General features: G+C 48.9%; 1 protein-coding gene across 1 annotated transcript in view; it reads right to left on the reverse strand.

Moving 5' to 3' along the window:
• Window positions 1–5919, reverse strand: part of ZNF512B (zinc finger protein 512B) — a 60197-nt gene extending 54278 nt beyond the window's left edge. The window contains exon 1 of the mRNA XM_026652827.2: window positions 5888–5919. The gene's annotated coding sequence lies outside the window, so the exon portion shown is untranslated. The remainder of the gene's footprint in view (window positions 1–5887) is intronic.
• Window positions 5920–8490: the final 2571 nt, after the last annotated feature.

Raw genomic sequence — 8490 nt, forward strand, 5'->3', positions numbered from 1 at the left:
GAAATGGGCCATTTTGATTACCACTACAAAACATTTTTTTCTCTCCTACTGGTAATAGCTCACCTTAACTGATCACTCTAGCGTGTATGGTAACACCCATTGTTTCATGTTCTCTGGGTGTGTGTATATATATCTTCCTACTGTATTTTCCACTGCACGCATCCGATGAAGTGGGTTTTAGCCCACGAAAGCTTATGATCAAATAAATGTGTTAGTCCCTAAGGTGCCACATGTACTCCTGTTCTTTTTACAAAAAGGAAGAAAATTCAAAATACAAAGAGAGACTGTGGAGGTATTCACCCAGCGCAGGTTCAGATCAAACCCAGGACATCGTCTACATAGAACTGCTTTGTGATTTAATTGATTTGGCTACACCTACATAAACACGCACACAGCACCTAACACAATGGGGTCCTGGTTCACAACTAGGATTTTAGGCGCTAGGACAATACAAAATAATAAATACAACTACTACTAACGGTACTGACACAGATCCATCAGAAGACAACCTGACATGGCTATGCTCAACCTGCTAACACAATAAACCATAAACCTGCACATTCCTTACCAGACCAGGATAGCTCAGGTATACCATACTATTGCGTATTTATAGTGTTTTAATGAGACATGCAACAGACCATAATACCTGTGTTTGTCGCATAAATCGAGTACATACTTAGACAATTTTTAATGAAGAGTCTATTATTTACTTGATAGGCAGCAACATTTCCTTGGAAACCATTACATGGGAGACTGGGAGTCAGGACTCCTGGGTTCTTGTCTCTGTTCTCTCACTGTGTGAACTCTGAATGACACATGCTATGTAAGGACACAGACGCAAGAGAGCGGTAGAGAAAATTTGAACTGAGTCTAAGTCCGGGACTCAGGAACTCTCTTGGTTCTAACCACAGCCCCATCATGCACGTATAGTGAAATTCACCCAAGGAATGGAGGTCCCATGACAGACTCTCCAGGCACCATAGACATAGACTTTAAGGTCAGAAGGGACCATTATGATCATCTAGTCTGACCTCCTGCACAACCCAGGCCACAGAATCTCACCCACCCACTCCTGTAATAAACCCCTAACCTATGTCTGAGCTACTGAAGTCCTCAAATCATGGTTTAAAGACTTCAAGGTGCAGAGAATCCTCCAGCAAGTGACCCGTGCCCCCACGCTACAGAGGAAGGCAAAAAAAACCCCAGGGCCTCTGCCAATCTGCCCTGGAGGAAAATTCCTTCCCGACCCCAAATATGGCGATCAGCTAAACCCTGAGCATGTGGGCAAGACTCACCAGCCAGCACCCAGGAAAGAATTCTCTAGTAACTCAGATCCCATCTAACATCCCATCACAGGCCATTGGGCATATTTACCGCTAATAGTCAAAGATCAATTAATTGCCAAAAATAGGCTATCCCATCATACCATCCCCTCCATAAACTTATCAAGTTTAGGCCTGGTCTACACTACGACTTTAATTCGGATTTAGCTGCGTTAATCCGAATTAACCCTTCACCCGTCCACACTACAGAGCCAGTTAATTCGAATTAAAGGGCACTTAAAATCGATTTCTGTACTCCACCTCGACGAGCGGAGTAGTGCCTAAATCGATTTTGTTAATTCGAATTAGGGTTAGTGTGGCCGCACACCACCGAATTACTGTGGTTAAAGTAATGGGGTAGTGTGGCCGCACACCACCGAATTAATGTGGTTAAAAATCGAATTAATGTGCTTAGTGTGGCCGCGCACAATCGAATTTATACAACCTGTTTCCCAAATTCGAATTATCTAAATTCGGATTAATCCTGTAGTGTAGACATACCCTTAGTCTTGAAGCCAGATATGTCTTTTGCTCCCCCTACTCCCCTTGGAAGGCTGTTCCAGAACTTCACTCCTCTGATGGTTAGAAATCTTCATCTAATTTCAAGTCTAAACTTCCTGATGGCCAGTTTATATCCATTTGTTCTTGTGTCCACATTGGTACTGAGCTTAAATAATTCCTCTCCCTCCCTGGTATATATCCCTCTGATATATTTAGAGAGAGCAATCATATCACATGGTCTCCTGTCAGGCTGCAGATGTGAGGTGTGAATGCCAGAGGGGGGCGTTTCACCCCCAGACATGGGAAGCAGCTACCAACACGCAAGGACAACCCCCAGGCATTTGGGGGTCTTAGATGAAGAGCACCTGAAAACTCCCATTGACTTCAATAGGAATTGTGTGTACTTAGCACCTTTGAAAATCAGGCGCTTTAAACAAACGCCTAATAATAATATCAGTTAAACCATGAGAGCCTGAGGAAGTTTGAGTATTGATGCCTCGAAAAACTTCACTTCCAAAAATTAAACCACAGCTTTTAAACAAAAAATGTACCTGTACCACCAAACCAACCACTTTGTTCACTCCATTTAATGCACACGCTCTCTTACAACAAACTTTTTTTTGGGGGGGGGGAAGGGGGCAGCTTAGAAACTCTCCAACATATTTTATGTTCCACCTAATTGCTTTTGACACCTTTCCTCCTAGCCTAAAATAATAACAAAATTACTTATATCTACATGGGGGCCAAATCTGGTACAACTTGATGGATTTAGTGGAGTCGCACCAGGGTAACAGAGCAGAAATCAACTCATCATATTTTAACCAAACTTCTCACTCTTTCATGGCACATGCTGGAACTAGGTGATCAATTACTTCCAACCTCTTTCCACCCTTTCCTTAACTTTTGGTTGAAACCCTGTTGCGATTCACAATGGGGAGGAAGAGGGGAAATCGACAGATCTGAAATATAGCAGCGCTAGGAGTTATGTTTATGACATTGGAACAAAGAAATTGATCCAGCGGACTCCCTGCAGTGTAGAAGAGATGGACCAGCCTTGTGATTTAGAGATCTCAGACCTAACTTCTACACAGGGAAGCTGAGTTCAAGTTTCCAGCGCTCTCCTGAGCAGCATGGGCCAGGAGTTGCCAGCAAGGCTTTTAAAGCAGCGCATTCTACAATGCAATGTCTTTTACTCCAAAAACGAACTCTCTCTCACCAACACAAACGGCCAGATGAGGCGGAACAAGAGGGGAGCAAAGATTCAAAAAGCTCAATAGGACGGGGAGTCCCGATAATGCAGAGACCAAGGATGGGAGTGAGGAGAAAGCAAATGAGGGAGAGACTATTTACCAGCGGGCTCTGAAAAATCTAATTGTACAAGGTGACAAAATCTACATATATTTTTCAAACTTGCTTTCATGCAAAAGTGTCTGGATAACATGAATTGGGGCTTGGAGAGTGTGTCTCACTCTAATGCAGGACATATTCAGCCCTGGCATAAGCTGGCACAAGTCCTATTAAAGTCTGTCGTGTTTTACACAGGTAAACCTGCTACCACAGTAACTTAACTTTTTCAGACAATTTTTTTCTCTGTCCTGTGAACTGATCTGATGTCACTGGGTCCGGGGGGACCAGTGTTGACACACAGATATTGGCATTTCAAGGTAGCAGATAGGAAGTTGGCATGTTGCTTCCTGGAAATCTATGGCTATTTGAGTTAATGTGACACTAACTGTAAGAGGGAAAACAGTGCTGTGCATAAAAACCCGTCCGTTTCCGCTCATCACTAAATATGCTGGGTCAAGTTAATGGAGTTACATCCACTGACCTGAATTTGGCCCTTACTATCTAACCCAGCATTTCCTGGCTTGATCCCCACTAGCTACTCATTGCCACGACCTAACAGGCCCCAGTGAGGCCACATGCCAATGGCCTGTAGGTCTTTAATAAATCCCTTTCCCCTGGCATACCAGCGTGACCTTCTCAGGTAAAGTGCTAATCATAGTGCAAAGGATACACCTGATGTGCAGAAGGCCAATATCCACTTGCTTTACTTATTATTAATCATTTATAAACTGCTGCAAATGTTCATGGCGTTGTTCAGGGGTAGGACGGTGCCGAAAAGGTCACAGATCCCTGCCCTGGAGAACGCAGAAGCTAACGGCACGAGGAGAGAGTCAGAAACAACAGCTAGCAGAAACCAATGGGCTAAACTGATGTTTGTTGTTCTTGTGAGTTTCTGACAATTCACTTTCCCTCAGTATTGATTATCGTTTCTTCTGGCTGTCGACGGGAACCAGGGCAACGCTCTGATGAATGGACTGAGCAGTTCCCTAGTTCCACAGCAATTTCTGTTAGTCTTTCTCCAAATCACGGGCTGATCCGCTAGTTGGTAACTTTCTTACAGAAATGTTCCGTGTTTTATACAGATATCCCTACGCTTTCTATAGGCACACGGCACTTAACCGACTAATTCCCTTCTTTCTCCAGCAGTGGAGGAACAACACGGCCACACAAAAGCTGCGCTGGAATTAAGGGCTGGTAGATTTTCCATTGATATCATTCAGTACTGCGGTTTGAAAGGACAGACCTAAAACCAGGTTAAAATGGGTGTAAATGTGCCCATCTTTCATCACAATGAGTATGTGTGCACACACGCACGCACACACACAAAAAGCTTCTGATGGTTTAAAGTTTCTGTTTCAAACATATTAGATCCCGGCCCCCTGGCACCAAAGCTGATGGCAAAGCATGAAACCTAAAAGACATTAAACAGAATTAACCTAATCTGACTTATGGGATTCACAGCCCTGTCTGGCCTCCCTAGTCGACTACCCACCTGGCATAGAAGTCTCTGCCCCAGCCTATGTGAGTGCTCATGCAGCTGTAACGTCCCAGATCTGACCTCGCCTGCCCACGACAATGACAACCTGGAGAGAACGTCTCTGGGCTGGCTTTATAGAAGGCACAATTTAGCTGTAATGTTTCTGACCTAGCCCGTCCTATGAAAACATCCAGCCAGCTGCCATGTCCCTGCTGGGAGTGCTCAGCTGACAAAATGCCCCTACCTTGCCCAGCCCATGTCAATGTCCTCGTGGATATAACATCCGTGGTCTGGGCCACGGGAGTGCCCACCTGGAAGTACTGTCTCTGATCTACTCCATCCTTATGGGAGCCCAGCCAGCTGTCATGTCCCTGTCTGTCCATGTCATTACCTGCCTGCATGCTTTGCCCTTTGCCTGACCTACCCCTCCCGGTGCCCACCTGGCTGTCATCCCCCGGGGTTCCCCATCTGGCGGCCACATGACTCACATGACCTTGGCCTGCCCTGCCCAGTTGTGCCCACCTGGCTGCCATGTGTCCTGCCCAGGTGTGAGCTGAGCTCACCTGCCTGTACTCCGGCCCCCCTCTCCGGAGCTCAGCTGGCCGCAGGCCCCCCCCCCCGCCTTACGGTCCCTCCCCCAGGCTAAGGTGTGGGCAGCAGGGGCTGCCCCACGTGGATGTCACCTGTCACCGCTGGGGGAGGCTGCAGTGAGACTCAGGGGAGCAACTTCCAAGCCCCCTTCTTTAAAGTGCCAACGCTGCAAAAAAAAAGAAAGAAAAAGAAAAACCCCCTTACACTCCCAGCCCCGCCCCCAGCACTCCCAGCCCCCCCCCAGATCGCCTCCTCCGCCCCCTGGGTTTAGTGTCCACCCTCCACTAGGAAAAAGGGAGGGGGTGTGGGGTTGGGGTTTTTTCTTTTCTTTTTTTTTTTGCAAAAGGGAGGGGGCGAAAACTATTTTTATTTCTTGTGCCTGGGAAAAAAAATAATTAAGGGGAGGAGGAAAAGGCAGTGAAGCAAAATGGCGACTTTTTTATGTAGAAGGAGGAGAGAGGGAGAGGGAGAGAGAAGGCAAGGGGGGGGGGGAAGGAATCCCAGGCGCGCCGCGAAAGGAAGCAGCAAAATCCTCGGGAGGGGGCGACCGGGCCCGGGGAGGGGGCGACCGGGCGGAGTAAAAGCAGGGCCAAGGGTGGAAAAGGGCCGGGAGGGGGGGCGGGTTGCCAAGGGGGGGGGGGCTCCTTACCTCGGTGCTGGTGGCGAGCTCTCCAGGGCCCCCGCACGCACACACACACACACACACGCGCGCTTGGAGCGGGCGAGGCGGCGCTGGTTCGTGCGCGATCCCCCGCGCCCCCCTTCCCGGCTACCTTTGACAGTTTTACGGTCGGGGAAGAGGGAAGCAACTTGCAACTCTCGCGTTATTATTTTAATACTGCAACAAGCCTCCGCTCGGAGACAGTGGGCTCGTCCCCCCCCCGCCCTCCCCGGGCGCCTGGGTGGAGACGGGGGGGCTTGGAGAGGCGAGCGCGGGCACCCTGCGATGCGCCCAGGGCGCAGGAGGCAGGTGCGCCCGGGAGCAGCCCGCTTGGAAAGGTCCGGAGGTGGGAAGTGGACAGCGCTCGGGGCCCGCTTCTTGCAAACGTGGGGGCAGAGGTGCAAGGCACCCGCTGCCTGGGCGCCCGAGGGCGCAGGGGTCTGGAGCTGGCTGGCAGAGGGCGGCTCTGCCCAGGCCCCTTTGGATCAAGGGGATAGTCCAGTCGCCACCCCGCTGGTCCTCCCAGACTCTGGGTTTAATTTGCAATGGGGCTGTGTGTTGTGGGTGCAAACAGACCCTGGCTCCCCCCCAGGTTTTCCCTCTACCGAGGCTAGACCCAGAGGGGCTGTGCCCGACCCTGGTTAATTCTAGGGATGTCCCTCCCAGGGGGGATGGAATAATTTTTATAGCAGGGGGGCTGAGAGCCACTGAACCAAACTGTAAACCCTGTATTTAATGGAGACCACTTCAAGCCAGGGAGTGCAGCAGCACCCCCAGTTCCAGCACCTATGGTCCCTCTTCTGCAGAAGTGGACTCCCTGGCACATACCCACCCGTTACTTAGCCCTAGCGATCGGCGGACACGCTCCCAGGAATCTGGATTAAATAAGCAAGATATGAAAGGGCAGTTTCTATCTCAGGAATAAAAGAGAAACAGCCCCTGTCCGTAGTGTCCCAAGTATTTCTGTGGCACCTGAGGGGGGAAGTTAAGCACCTGGATAAGAATTTGCAGGAGGAGGGCCTGTGTGCGTAGAGTGCTTTGCAAGCGTATAAGACAATGGTCTGGATTGTTCTGTATCAGGTAGCTTGTGTCCTTGTATAACCCTATGGAAAGGGAGTGCCCACTGATACCACCACATCAGAAGGGTAAAGCTTCCCAGCCGCCTTGCCCAACTGCAAATGAGACCAGGTGCAGAGCAGTGGAGAAGCAAGCCCACTCTTCCAAAGAGTTCGAAGTCTAAGGGCCTCATTGACTTCAATTGGAGTCGCACAGCAGGGAGGGTTTGGCAGGATCATGCCCTCCAGGAGCAGATTACTCACAAGCAGATCTTCGTGAGCTGACCCGAGGAGGGGGTGGGAAAAGAGTGCAGTGAAACTATGAACAGAAGAAGATGGAACCAAGCCAGCGTGTCGTTGGTATCAATGATTATTATTGCTATTGCAAATGCACGCAAGGGCTAAATCAAGCTCAGCTGTTGGCATCAAAACTGAGATGATTTTCTGGGGAGGAAAAAAAAGTCTCACCAAGTGTTAAGTACTGAAAAGAGCGAGTCGCCCACAGCTGGAGTTAATTAGAAGGGAGTCAGAAGGTAGGGTGGAAGGTTAGGCCCATGACTTCTCTGTACGTAACAGGGAGGTCGAGTGGTTAGGGAACAGGGAAGGGGGAGTTAAGAAACCTCAGACCTTGGAACATGTGTTACCTCTCTGTGCCTTGATTTCCCCATCTGTATATTGAGGATAAGACCAGGTGCTGTATAAGTGCCAAAGATTGTTACTGTAAAGATAATTAATAGAAATTACAGCAGTACCCAGAATTTGAGAGCTGTCATGCTGGGAATCTTGAGTCTAGTTCCTCCCTTAGAACAAATGCCATTGGCTTTCTTGGCTGGCATTTAAGACAAGAGCACTCTCACAGACTGGCAGAATGGTTGGTAGATTTTCCCCAGGCATTCAGTGTCCCAGACCCCATGCTTTAAGTACCTTTTGTCACAGTCCATGTAGTACCACACACCCCCGGCATTTATACCTGAACCTTCATCCCTGGCTCTCAATGTGATTTACGAACATTTGTGGATTAAGCCTCATGCCACCCATCTGAAGTATTATTATCCCCATTTTACAGATGGGGAAACTGAGTCACGGAGCCATGTGATAAAATAGGGCCCAATCCTGAAACTACTTACAGGAACTACTCGCGTGAGTAAAGTTATATGTGTGTGCACATGCTCATAAGGACTGCCCCCAACCCGAGGTTAGCAAAGCCAGCAACAGAACCCAGGAGTCTGAGGCCTATGCTCTAACACTAACCTACCCCAGCTTTGGGCTCTATGAGGACTTTTCTACCACCTCTTGCTGCAAGCAGCACACCCAGGGAAGGGGATCCAAATTTAGCAATTTCTGCTGCAAAAAGCCTTGGAAGTAAAAAAAAGCCTCAGAAAAGTTCCTGCATGGTTCATGGCCCTGACAAGATTGCTCAGGCTCAGCTTACAGCAGGGGGTGAACAGGGAGGGATTTTCATTTGCTGGGGGAAGTTGGCACAATGTGGTGTGCAGATGAATAGCTAACTCCCCCCCCCCCCCATTTTGATGGTGG

Source organism: Terrapene carolina, unplaced genomic scaffold (genome assembly GCF_002925995.2).
Source record: "Terrapene carolina triunguis isolate 2854851 unplaced genomic scaffold, T_m_triunguis-2.0 Scaffold130, whole genome shotgun sequence".
In the NCBI taxonomy this organism is placed as follows: domain Eukaryota; kingdom Metazoa; phylum Chordata; order Testudines; family Emydidae; genus Terrapene; species Terrapene triunguis.